Genomic DNA, 14,338 nt, shown 5'->3' on the forward strand with positions numbered 1-14,338 from the left:
TCTTAATTTCTCTTTCATTATTGGTATATAGAAATTCAACAGATTTTTGTATGTTGATTTTATATCCTGCACTTAAGAATTCATTTATCAGTCCTAGCAATTTTTTGGTGGAGTTTTTTGTGTTTTCTAATTCAGAGTATCATGTTGTTTGCATGTAGTGAAATCAACATTTGCCTTCTTCTTTGCTAATTTGGATGCCTTTTATTTCTTTTGATTGTCTGATTGCTGAGGCTAGGACTTCCAGTACAATGTTAAATAACAGTGGTGAGAGTAAGTCCCTGTCTCTCAGTTTTTCCCTATTGAGGATTTTAGCTGGGGGTTTTTCATAGATGACCTTTATGATGTTTATGTATGTTCCCTCTATCCCTACTTTTTTGAGGGTTTTTATCATGAATGGATATTGTACTTTGTCAAATGTGTTTTCTTTGGTTTTTAAAAAGATTTTATTTATTTATTTGAGAGAGAGAGAGACAGACAGTGCACATGCACCCAAGAGAGAGCACAAGTAGGGGGAGCTGCAGGTGGAGAGGTAGAAGCAGGCTCCAGGCTAAGCAGAGATCCCGCAGGACCCTGGGATCATGACCCAAGCTGAAGGCAGATGTTTAACCAACTGAACCAGCCAGGTGCCTCACAAACATAGATTGTCAGACTGAATTAATATATAAAAAACAAAAATATACAAATATCTGCTGTTTAAAAGATATGTTGAATGGTAGAATGTAAAACCATGGTGAAGTTAGTAGCTAAATTATAACAATAGAGAGCTTATATATTTATACTGAGGCAAAATAGACAATAAACATGACACATTTCTAGAAACAGTTACCACATAATAAGTTTCAACTTATTGTGAAGATATAATTCCAAACTTGCATATAGCCAGTATCTTAGCCTTAATATACATAAAGCGATATCCATCTGATATCTTAAGATTAGTAGAATGAGAATTCTGAAAACATCAAATGGGATCATGACCAAATATATAGTTAGTTAAGAGGTAATTGGTCCTGTGTGACTACAAGGTTCAGAGTGTTGGGCAGCCCGCGTGGCTCAGCAGTTTAGTGCCACCTTCAGCCCAGGGCGTGATCCTGGAGACCTAGGATCGAGTACCATGTCGGGCAACCTGCATGGAGCCTGCTTCCTCCCTCTGCCTGTGTCTCTGCCTCTCTCTCTGTGTCTCTCGTGAATAAAAAAAAAAACAAAAAAAACCCCACCAGGTTCAGAGTGTTGCCATGGAAGTGTCTGGCTAAAATGAGGTAGAAGTCATGGGAGATGGAGATTAAGGTACTCAAAGTCCAGAATGATTGATAGATCATTCATAGATTTGAAATACCTTAGGATATCAGGACATGAGTGGAAAAGAATACTGAACTGAACCGTGAGGCAAATCTATTGAATGCAGGAACATTAGTAGAAATTGGAAGTTCCATAACCAAAGAAGGTATGGTTACAGCTGCATGGCATAAACCAAAGTTTTCATAGGCAATAAACCAAGGTTTTTATAGATGGGTGAGGCTCTAAAAGACTATGAAATGAAGAGGACACTGATCCCATTACTTGATGCAAAGCTACATTTAATGTGGGAGAAATAGCAGCTTCAATCTGATGGCTGGGCAAGAGAAGTGTTATCCAGAGATAAACTTGTTGAAATTAAGGTTACAGAAAGTTACAGTCAGTAAAAGGAGGTTAAATTGTAACACAGATTATTAAAATATAATGGAAGTTTAAAAGATATAAAGGAGAAGTAAGAGATGAGATCAGTGGTAGATTTAGTCAGGGGAAAAGAAACAATAGTTAGAAGGAAATCAGACAGCTGAATGAATTTACATTCTGGTACCTGATCAAGGATGTGTGGATTAAGCTGCTTGACAGTTACAAGAAATCCTGGTTTTCCTTTTGTGGATGGCAATGAACAGGTATAGGTCCATTACACCTTTGAGAGGATTTGAGTCTTTGCTGGATTGAAGGGAAGAAGTTATTATCTGCCTTGAATTGCTTGATTGAAGGGAAGAAATTATTATCTGGCTTGAATTCTTGGGGATCTGTCTCATAGCTCTAAAGATTCACAGAGTAGATATAAGGTTCCTATTACCAACCTAGTCTTCATTTCATCGAGTCTTTTGAAGAGTCAAGACTAGATGTTCTACAGAGTGGGTCACATTTTGGATTTATTTGAATGTTTCCTTATGATTAGTTTCAGGTAAAATATCTAGCAAGAAGATCACATGAATGGTGTGTGCAATTCCCACAGCATCACATCAAGGGGCACATCATATCAAGCCCTGTTGTGCTCATACTTGACTAACTGGTTAATGTGGTAGCCACCAGATCTCCATTGCAAAGTACTGTTTCTTCTTGGTCCAATCAGCCATAGCTGGAGGGTGACCAGGGTCATATGGTATTAGACCTTGGTGATACATACTCAGCAGAGATGTGAAAAATGGATAATTAGCAAGGACTAGTATACACATACAATCCATGTATGATATTAACTGGTAAGAGCTGTAAGAGAACTGCTTATAGGAACGTAAATGAGAGAGCACTTATTTCTATGTTTCTAGAATGGGGAAGGTGGTTGTGGAGGAGATAAAGGGAAAGCTGTGGAGCAAAGGTGATATTTGAGAGTTGGATCTTTAAGGATGAGTCAGTTGGTGGTTGAAGGTGGTGAGGGCATCCCAGGCAGACAATAAGAATGAGGGGGAAATACCCTGATAATCAGGGTTTGAAATTACATGGTTCAGCTGGGAGAAAAGTAAATAAAATAAAATTATCTGTCGATAAAATTAATTCATCCACCCATCCATTCAGATTGGTAGCATATAAGATGTATGGAAACGAGTGGCCAGAGATGAGGCTAGCAAGGTAGAACAGAATAGGTTGTGAAAGACTGTGTACTCCATGTTATAATTATAATTTTAATTAGCTATAATTCCTTAACATGGTGAATGTTAATGAAGGTTTCTAAGCAAAGGAATATTCAGATTGGCCTTTTAGAGGTATGTGTGGATGACTGTGGCAGATAAGAGGGAAGATTGGCCGGGATGCCTGGGTGGCTCAGTGGCTGAGCATCTGCCTTTGGCTCAGAGTGTGATCCTGGAGTTCCGGGATTGAGTCCCACATAGGGCTCCCTGCATGTTGCCTGCTTCTCCCTTTGCCTGTGTCTCTGCCTCTCTCTCTTTCTCTCTGTGTGTCTCTCATGAATAAATAAATAAAATATTTTTAAAAAAAATAAGGGAAGATTGGCAAGCAGTCTTGAGAGACAGGTTTTTGTGAGAAATGATGAGGACACAGACTAGGTCAGTAGCAGTGGAGAAGTAGAAGAAGGGACTGATAGGAGAGATTTTTAGGGGTGAAACTAACAAGTTGAGTGGCTACATGTGGGCATTGAATAAAGAATATTGTAGGATTTCTGGCTTGCATCATATTGATGGTGATGCCATTACCAGTTTTATTTATTTATTTTTAATTGTTTAAAATTTATTTATGATAGTCACACACACACACACACAGAGAGAGAGAGAGAGAGAGGCAGAGACATAGGCAGAGGGAGAAGCAGGCTCCATGCACCGGGAGCCCGACGTGGGACTCGATTCCAGGTCTCCAGTATCGCGCCCTGGGCCAAAGGCAGGAGCTAAACCGCTGCGCCACCCAGGGATCCCCCATTACCACTTTTAAAAAGATAGTAGGAGAAACAGATTTAGAATAGGAAAGATAAATTCTACATATATTGAATTTCAGTTACCTAAAGTGTACTGTTTATTACTATAATTTCATTTGCTTTTTTCTCTTTGTTTTGTGAAGCTTTTTTTTTTTCATTTTAATTCCATACTCCTACTTGGGTCATAGAGAGTAAACTGGAGTGAAATGAACAACACACATTCCAGGTAGGCATGACAGAGCAAAGTATGTCCTTTGATATAGAGGTAACTAGTAAGGAATCAATCAGTTGTTCCTGGGCTATACAATGGCAGTCAGACTTCGTGATATCTGAACAAATTTGGATTGAAACGCAAGGGAAGGACCTGTTCTCAGGATTTATGTACCTGTTCATTGATATGCTTTATGAAGTAATTTGAGCCATTTAATTTTTTAGTCAAATGAGAAAAATCAACCCACAGATAGACTCTTAACTTTAAAGATCTGTAAGGATTAAATAAAATGTTTCTTAAAAAATAATAAAATAATAAAATGTTTCTCTTTCCTTAAAAGAGAGATATGTTATACTAGTCTCAACCAAGATAAATCAAGTATTTTCTTTTTCTTGAATTTCTTTGTTTTCCTGACAAAGCTGTTTTTATTTATTATATCCAATTCCACTGAAATCTCTAATTTCAATAGATGCTAAAAATAATTCCCTAGAAGAGGAAAAATACTGAACAAAGAGAAAATAGGCCAACAACATGACATGGAGCTGCATGCACAGCTGGCTGTGTACTAATAAACAACATCCAAGAAGACTGGGTTCTTAAGAATATTTCCCTTATTATGGTCATGGTCTGTGCCTTCCAAGAATAATATGTGCAGTGTTTTAACAAGGGTAGATAAGACATTGGTAACATGATCTCTATTTTTATTAGTTTTTAGGTCATGACATGTAAACAAAGATGTTTGTCTTATATATTCCAAGGAAAGTATGATAAGAAATCTTTAAACCCCTATCAAAAAGTTGATAATTTTGAAAATATTTTTAAACAAAAATGATAAATTTATGACACTTCAAATAAGATTTAAACCTCAAGATTTCTAGAATACTCAGGAGTTTCAAGGCATGGATGTTGTTTTCCCCTCTAATCCAAAGCAAGTTCTTTCTTTTGGAAATAACACTGCCAATTTCCTCTTTGTTTAATTTAGGTTATTGTGTAATGGTCAGGTTTTATAACTTACTCTTCCCAGATGTGTTTTGTTTCAGTGTTCTCTCACTGGACTATCTATCTCCTCATTTTTTTTTTTGGTGTATAGATTGTCTAATATAATTTTGATGCTGAATGTTACTTGAGGTGAGAAAACAAATATTAACTCACTCTGATGGGGAAAAGAGAAAGCCATATACCTGTTTGCCTGTACATCATATTTTCTTGCTTATTGCTTGGTTTTCTACTTTTAACTATCTCCTCTATTTTATGTGAAATTCAGGAATTTCACACTGATTCTTGATCTTCCAATCTGCTAGATCAACTCTGTCTGGATTAGCAATTAAAGAGCAGAGATTAGGAAATGAAGTATGGGGACGCCTGGGTGGCTCAGGGGTTGGGCATCTGCCTTTGGCTCAGGGTGTGATCCGAGAGTCCGGGATTGAGTCCCACATGGGGCTCCCTGCATGGAGCCGGTTTCTCCTCCCTCTGCCTGTGTCTCTGCCTCTTTCTCTCTGTGTCTCTCATGAATAAATAAGTAAAAAATATATTTTTTAAAAAAGGAAATGAAGTATGAAATAGAATGAGGAATCTGCAGGAAAAGAAAAACAAAGGGAACTAGAATACCTGGAAAGGGCCTTAATAAAATTTATGAAGCAGACACTTTCTATTATTCTTGTTCAGCCTTTCTCCCCATCGCCATCTTTCATCCTCTTCCTGCCTAGTCTGATTTTCCTTTCTATAGTGCATTGCCCTTTGCCACCTTGTCAGTTATTTCCTCAAAGCTTAATGGACACATCTAAAATTATTTTCACAGGCATTTGCATTTTACTAAAAGACTGTTACAAACTGTAATTAATTCTAGACCCAAGAATGAATTCCTAATGGTTTAATGGAATTTGTTTCACCATTTGTATAAATGTGTTCTTTGTGGCTCTACTTCCATACTTCTCACTTACATCTGCTTCCATCCTGAACCTCATTCTCCCAGCTACCTCACTCCGACCAGGCTTTTTACATGTTCAGTTCCCAGAAAATACTAGTACTTTCATCGGATAGTGTGATGGATGTGTGTATGAGGAGGAGAGTGGACAATAAATATACACACACATATAAATATATGTAGGCATAGGTTTGGAAACTTGACTGAGAGCTATAATTCCAGACTGTAGGAATGAAGGCTGTCAGTGCAAACAACAACATAAGTACTTCTCTCACGGGGGACATCTGCTTGATCACTGTATTCAGGAAGTGCTTTTTTGTTTTTTTGTTTTTTTTTTTTTAATTCATGAGAGATAGAGAGGCAGAGTCATAGGCAGAGAGAGAAGCAGGGTCCCTGTGGGGAGCCTGATGCAGGACCCTAGCCAAAGGCTCAACCACTGAGCCACCCAATTCCCCATCAGGAAAAGAGGATTATATCTGTTTCAGGAAACTCTTCCACCTATGATTGCTTAGTTGCTACCTTCTTGCATTGTCCTCCAGTGAAATATGCTTATTAGATCTGTGATACAGACTTGAAAATAAGCTTTTCTTTTAGTTATTCAGAAACTAGTTAAGTCTCCATTTCTCTTTTCTCTTTATATTTGGGTGTGTGTATGTGTGTATTCCCTTTGATTTGGCTCTTCTCTTTCTGGGTAGCAGTATGTGCAGGGGCAGATACTTATATTTTGTTACTCTAGGGAACTGTAAGAGGCAGCCAAGATGGTCTTGGTAAATATGGAAGGGAAAAGAGAACACATAGAGGCTTGATTCTTTTTAAGACCACCCTGATCTTAAATATGGACTGGATAAAAAGGGAAAAAGAAAGTATAAACCTTGCCAATTCATGAGGAAATCATCTGTTTTAGTATGATACTCTACAATCCCTTTGGAAAAGAACAGTTTGTGTTATAAAAAGTACAGATGGGACTATAATAAATTGGAAGATATGTAAACACAGTGATCTGGTAGTGAAACTTTTCTCTAACAGCAGGAGTATGAATATGTTCCCTCAACCTTTCTTAAACTTGATTCCTTATGCATTCAGATATTGTTGTCTTTCTTATGTCTCTCTCTTTTTTTTTTTTTATTTTACTTATTTGACAGAGTGTGAACAAGCAAGTAGGGGTAGAGGTAGGCAGAGGGAGAGAGAAGCAGGCTCCCCCCAGAGCAGGGAGCCTGATATGGGGGCTCGATCCCAGGACCCAGGGATCATGACCTAAGCCAAAGGCAGATGCTTAAGCAACTGAGCCACGCAGGCGCCCCTTCTTATGTCTCTTTAAAAATCAACAGTAGGGCAGCCCCAGTGGCTCAGTGGTTTAGCGCCACCTTCAGCTGAGGGCCTGGTCCTGGAGACTCGGGATCGAGTCCCACTTCGGGCTCCCTGCATGGAGCCTGCTTCTCCCTCTGCCTGTGTCTCTGCCTCTCTCTCTCTCTCTGTGTGTCTATCATGAATAAATAAACAAAATTTTTAAAAAATCAACTGCAGACTAATAGCTGTTTACCAATCTCTGATCTCCTCTTTCTTCCTGTGCACATAGCTAGATTACATTTCCTAGTTTTTCTTATAGTTAGATTAGGCCATCTGACTTAAGTTCTCTCCACTGGAATGGAAACAGAAGTTACAGATGTCAATTCCAGGACTTCTCCATGGAATCTCCACATATGTACTTCCAAGCTTTATTTGAATCACCATAAGAAGGAATGATGGTAACCAAAGCAACATTGGAATCCACATATTGAAAATGAAAAGGCTATCTGATGACCTGAATACGCTTTCTGTATTGTTATATGAAAAAGAATTAAGTCTTTGTTGCATTTGAACCATTACATATATGTGTTTATATATTTAATCAACCCTACTGCATTGTAGGAGAGTACTGTATCTCCCCAAAATCCGGCACAATGCTGAATAGATACTCAATAAATAATGGTTGAATGAATGAGCCCCTATACTAGCCCATTCGTGAAAGATCTCCCAGAAGGTATATTTACCATGGAAAACTAAGCTGTAAAATTGCCCCATCTGTACATAATTTCACCATTTTAAGTGATAATTGATATTCAGCTATTAAGCACTTACTGCATGCCATATTTTAACTCATAAAGCATCCTGATGATAGGGGCAGCCCAGGTGGCTCAGTGGTTTAGCACTGCCTTCAGCCCAGGGTGTGATCCTGGGCACCCGAAGTCAAGTCCCACATTGGGCTCCCTGCATGGAGCCTGCTTCTTCCTCTGCCTGTGTCTCTGCCTCTCTCTCTCTCTCTCTCTGTGTGTGTCTCCCATAAATAAATAAAATATTAAAAAAATAAATCATCCTGATGACATGATGTTACTTCCATTTAGCACATGAGAAAACAAGTCCAGAAAATTAAACCACTTTCTCAAGACCATAGAGGTCCTAAATGGCTGAACTGGAATTCAAATTCAAGCCTATTTGACTTCAAAGCTCTTTCCATTACATCATGGTTCCTTAAATATGTTTGGCTTAATACACCATGTTTGTTGTTTATATTTGTATTCTTGAGAATATAGTATGATTCAAAGCCAAGTGTAATCACTTTGGGATTTATTAAATCTCTGAATAAAATAATAACACACGAGCTATGTAATCTTAGCCATTTAATAGAACCATTTGATTAGTCTGGTAATCAGCTTATGACTACCTCATACTCTTTCTCCCTAAGTGATCTTTAAAATTATAGAGTAAATATAATAAAAGCTCAGCTAGAAGAAATGAAGATTGAATTTGAGACACCATGTTTAAATATTTTCTGGCTAGGGATCAGAAAGCAACAGAAAACATTTTTCATTTTAGTCCTTTCTGGAAAATCTTACAAAATTCAGAAATTCAGTCTGTTGAACAGATTGGTGCAGTGGTATCCCAAACTAAAGAGGAGTACTCTAAGTATCATTTTAGATGGATATTGGGGTTGAGTATGCATATAAGAATGTTTATGTTTTATTAATCAAAAATAATAGAGGCGCCTGGGTGGCTCAGTCTTTTGAGTATCTGACTCTTGATTTCAGCTCAGGTTGTAATATTGCAGTTGTGGGATAGAGCCCCAAATTGAGTGCTGTGCTTGGTGGGGAGTCTGCTTGGGATTCTCTCCTCCTTCTGCCCCCCTCCCCGCTCTTTGTCTTTCTCTAAAATAAATGAATAAAACCTTAATTAAAAAAAGAAAGCTATTTTTTAAAAGATTTTATTTATTTATTCATGAGAGGCACAGACACAGGCAGAGGGAGAAGCAGGCTCCATTCCATGCAGGGAGCCCGACATGGGACTCGATTCTGGGTCTCCAGGATTGGAGCGCGCTCTGAAGGCAGCGCTAAACCGCTGAGCCACCAGGGCTGCCCAAAGAAAGCTATTTCTTTAAAAAAATAATCTGTTTTGGTGTGCCTGGGTGGCTCAGTCGGTTATGTGGCTGCCTTCATCTCAGATCATGATCTTAGGGTCCTGGGATCTGCATCTGTCTCCTGCTGAGCAAGAAGTCTGCTTCTCCCTCTCCACCTGTTTGTATGCATGTGCTTTCTTTCAAATAAATAAATAAAATCTTTAAAAATATATTAAATATAATCTGTTTTATTATAGAAAATAATTATATAAAATAGAATGAAATAAATATAATTACACACAAACACTCCTACATGCATGTAAAAACAATGTTGTCAGTGTGTTTGACAACAGAGGATTATATGTAATGTCATATATTTGTGAGTTGTCTGGGGCCAAAGTGTGGAGCAGTAGACAGAAAAACTCATGTATTAGTTTAATTTCATCATCTTGCAAGACGTTGCAGTTTATATATTCCCAGTTAAATTTCTCAATCAGATTATCAGGTTTGTTTTTAATAAACTAACCATCATTTTGTGAGATTCCTGCAAAGAATATTGATATTACTAATAATGTAAACACAAGTGAACAAGAAATTGACAGTGTTCTTTTCAACCCACTATTAGTTTAAATACATAAAAAGAAAATAAATACAAACAAAACAAATTCCAAAATCATGATAATCTAATTAGACTTGTTTTAAAATGTCCTACAAAGTTCAAAATTAACAAGACTTTGGTATATCAATTTATATCCTCTACAGTAGCAGTAAACTTCACCCTAAGTATGTTCTGTGTCTTAAAATATTAGCTAATTAGGACACTACACATGTATAGTTTATAAATAAACACTTCTCATGAGAGAGTACCTTCAAAATAAGAAAACAGCATAGAATTTATTATCTACAAAGTCGGGAAGCCAATGTCTTAATATAATCCCATATCTTACTATCTTGGCAATATTTATTTGCATATCTATTTTCTATATTAAATACTAATTTCCATGAGGGAGGGAGGGTTGTGTATTATGTTTATATCTACAGTATATAGTTCTTGGTTTTGCAGTAGTAGGTGCCCAATATCTGGTAAATGGAAATAGAAATTTGTAGCCTACATTAAATGACAGCAAGGACTAAAACAGCATGAGTTCCTTTACTAAATACATAGATAGTTTTGGTCACATGATCTTGAAATATGCATTTTTATTTTTCTCCCCTAGAAAATGGGGTGAATACTTCCTGTTCTACCTATTTCATTGGTTTCTTATAAAACTCACATGCAAAAATAAAGATAAATTTTAAAGCCATGTACAGCTCTGATGTATTCATACTGTTATTTTTCAAATCTAAATTACTCTGGAAGCTTAGTATTATGAAAAAACTAAGAAAAGTAAATGACAGCAGAAAAACATTAACAAGGTCTTGAAAATGAAAACAAATACCTTTTAATGTGTTTAGCCCTTGGTATGCTGTCGAAATGAATTGTTTCAGTGAACATGCTGTAAAAGTTACAGAAGTTTCTGAAAGGAGAGAAGGAGATAACGGACATTGCTTTGCCTACTGTTTCCAAATGCCTCTTATAGTTGAAGTGTTGTTAGCATTCCCTTTGTTCTTGTTTTAGTTACTTCTACTTAAAAATAAGTCATTTAGAGATAAGAAATGAAAGTGGAAAGCACAAAATAGAAATCAGTGGGGCAACTTCTCTGTTCTGTTTGAGAACTCATTTCCTGAGAATGTGAAGGTTTACAATCATGGGAAGGCAAGTCTAAGACTTCACTTCTATTTTGTTAAAGTAACCAAATACCTTTTTGTGCATGTGTGAGAAAATGCACTAGAGCTATTTAATGAAACCAAGGAGATATGTCACTTTGGGAAAAAGGAGCTTGCTGTTAAAATCTCGTGTTTTTAATAAGTGGGGATCCCAGAAACAGGAATAAAAGGAGTGAGGCTTATATGGAGTGAGGCTGACTTATCCTGTCTGATCAAAGTTAAGGTTGATTAGAGACCTGGTTGAGATATTTATTAATTATGCTCTGACATCAGCTTTTGATTTTTTTTTTTCTGAACGTTTTTGTGTTCTCTTCAGTTCTGCAAAAACCACTTGCTGTCCTACTACCTCACCAATCAGTCCATGGTTGACTCTGTTTTGTTTTCACATTCATTCTGCTTTTCTCCTTTACTCCTTTTGCTTGCATGTGTGCCCTAAGTGTTTATAAACAATACATGTGATTGTGTTTATGAATATATATCTATATACATGATGATAAAGTACAACTTCTGAGCATTGAATAAATGTTTTGAAATGAGTAAACAAAAGCAACATCCAATAATAATTTGCAGTTGGATGAATTATACTGGCTATTTTCAACTTTGTGATTTAGCCGATGATCGATGCCTTCATTACTGTATTAAAATAGCGTGTCAGAGTGCCAATCTGTATACTAGCTATCCCTCATATAGACTATTCAACGCATTCATTCATTTACAATATATTTATTAAGCACTTAATGAGTGTCAGGTGCTGTTTCAGGTACTTGGGTGTAATTAGTGAATAAAATAGACAAAAATATATTCTATAAGGAGCTTACTGTCTAGAGGAGGGAGACAAGCAATAAATGACAAAATAACCAACTATGTAACTAAATAGGTACATGATACTATATATTGTAAAATACAGAAATAGGTTTACTGGGGGTGTGGATTGGTACTGGTTGAAATTCCAAATAGACTGGCCATAGTATAGGTCTTATTGAGGAGACATTTGAGAACCTAAAAGTGCAAGTCACATACTGAACCAGACTAATTTTTTAGGTTCCTCAAACTGTATTACAAATAAATATTCTGCCTATGTGTCAAGTTGTTCTCAATTGTAAGCCACACCAGAATTACATTCAGAAGGCACCATTCTCTTCTCTTGTCAGGAATCTGATTCGGTAATAGAAGACAGAAACCTTACAGAGGCATTAGTTCTCATGCTATTGTGTAATATATAGAAAGGCAGCTTTTATATTGGCAATACCTTCATACATTCCAAGAGTTCAAGTTTCAGATATATAGAATATGGCAATTAGACCATAAAGATGCACCTTGGGATGCACTATGTAATTCTCCAAAAATCTAACTTCACAAAATGAAGTGGTCTGGAAATGAGGATGAGTCTCTAGTGCTCAGCCAAAATATTTCTCTCGTGACATAAGAATTGGGGAGCCAAGAACTGCATCACCCACTCCAGATTTCTGGCTTCCTCCCAGGAGTCTAAACATTTGTTTCCTGAGAAATACCACTTGAATAATTTCTTGGCTTCTGGACAGGAGTACCACAAAGCTAAAATTGCATTGCCCTTATTTTATTTTGTGAGCTAGAGTCAGAACTTTTAAATTTTTAAAAAATTTGTATTGCACTGTGATAACAAAGCTATATTTTGGATGATATGGGTAATATTGCTTAATATTATTCTGGGAGATAAAAATTTTAGGGAGCAAGCAGATTCCATAGGTCCCATGGGAATTCTGAATATGTTCTAAAGAGTTTCAGAGTACAGAACATAAAAAGAGAAACTCAAGGGCAGTGGATGGCTCAGCCAGTTGAGCATCTGCCTTTGGCTTGGATCTGGTCCTTGGTCTTGGGATCGAGTGCCCACAGAGCAGGATGCTTGCTTCTCCCTTTCCCCTGCTCATGCTCTATCTCATTATCTCTCTGTCTCTCTGTCTCTTTCTCTCAAATAAATAAATAAAATCTTAAAAAGAGAGAGAGAGAAACTCAAATCCAGGCAGACCTTACCAGAATCCTGAATAAATAAATAGGTCACAGGATATAAGAAATGTGCTCTAAGGGGAATGTTGAAGGAATAATATCCATTAACCCAGAATAAGAGAAGTCTTGTGGATAATTGAATAATTGTCTTAAAATGTCAATGACTCAGAGGCAGAGGATACTCAATAAATATTCTCTTTATTCTTAGATGACTAAGTAGATTTAGGCGAGGCCATGGGAGATTTTGATTAGACTTAAGGAGGAATCTTGATTGTGAAACACTGGAAATAGTTCCTAAGGAAAGTTGTGGAATCTTCTCTCTAGAGAGGTTTATAAATAGGAAATAAAAAAAGTCTCATCTGTCTGATGATTTGAGGGTAGCAGCAAGACGTAGTGATCCTAAGGTTTCTTCTGTAGTGTTACATTTGGTACACCAGCTTTATTGGAATCGTGTTGTCTTTATGCAATGTTGGAGTGTACTGGCATGGTTTCATTTAAACTATTGGTTAAATAATATTAAAGATATATGTCTTCTGTAAGCAAATTAAAACCTTTAAAAGTTTCCTCTCCTTTCCAAATATTATATCATGATAGTCTGAGCAATATCTCAGTCTCTTTCTTTACCTTGTTAGTAATAATTATTTCATTGTTGATGATTAGTATTAATATTACTCATTCTTCCTGAAAATAAGGAAAATAATGTGAACTATGCCAGTCTACTCAAGTTCTGTTACCTTAAACATTTTGTAAAGAATACAGTATTTATTTGAATAATTTCCTTTCCACAGATATCATCATGAGGTTACATTTAATGTTCTTTTCCTATAAGTTCATTTGCTTTTAACCCATATTATTCTCCTTACATAGGGCTTATAGAGACAAATTAACAAGAAGTGGCTGGATCTCACACACATTTGGAAAGGTAAGTTTAAATTTTCTTAAAACTTGTTTTAAAACATTCTATAAAATAAATTAATGAAGCAAAATTTATTTTAAACTATTTTTCAGACTACTTAGAGCTGGATATAACTTCAAAGGTCATCAAGCTCATTTTGTTGTTAAGGAAACAAATCCTGAGAAAAGGAAGTTTATACCCAATGTAACAGTGATAGCATCAAGGCCAAAACTCAGGTTCCCTAACTCACAATCCAGTAATTTTTGCAAGACACATCACTAAATCTTTCTGTTTTGGTGGTTATTTGTCTCGTGGTTATTTGGTGGAATCAGTATGTGTATGTCTGTTAGAGTTAGGAATCTGTTGGTCCATAGAAGTTTGACAGCCATATGACAGTGTATGAGCAGAAAAAATTTCCCCTCTCCGATTCTAGGTTTTTTGGCTGGTCTAATAATCAAATTGACATAAGGCAGATTAAGAGGAGAAAAACAAATTTCATTTGTACAGGAGCCCCATAAAAATCTGCAGCC

At 36.6% G+C, this 14,338-nt stretch overlaps 1 protein-coding gene across 2 annotated transcripts in view; it reads left to right on the plus strand.

Moving 5' to 3' along the window:
- The window catches only part of LRCH2 (leucine rich repeats and calponin homology domain containing 2), a 214,618-nt gene that overhangs the window by 153,640 nt on the left and 46,640 nt on the right, over positions 1-14,338 (plus strand). For both annotated transcript variants that reach the window (XR_013375004.1, XR_013375005.1), the window contains exon 26: positions 13,781-13,835. The gene's annotated coding sequence lies outside the window, so the exon portion shown is untranslated. The remainder of the gene's footprint in view (positions 1-13,780; positions 13,836-14,338) is intronic.

This window comes from Canis aureus, chromosome X, assembly GCF_053574225.1.
Source record: "Canis aureus isolate CA01 chromosome X, VMU_Caureus_v.1.0, whole genome shotgun sequence".
In the NCBI taxonomy this organism is placed as follows: Eukaryota; Metazoa; Chordata; class Mammalia; order Carnivora; family Canidae; genus Canis; species Canis aureus.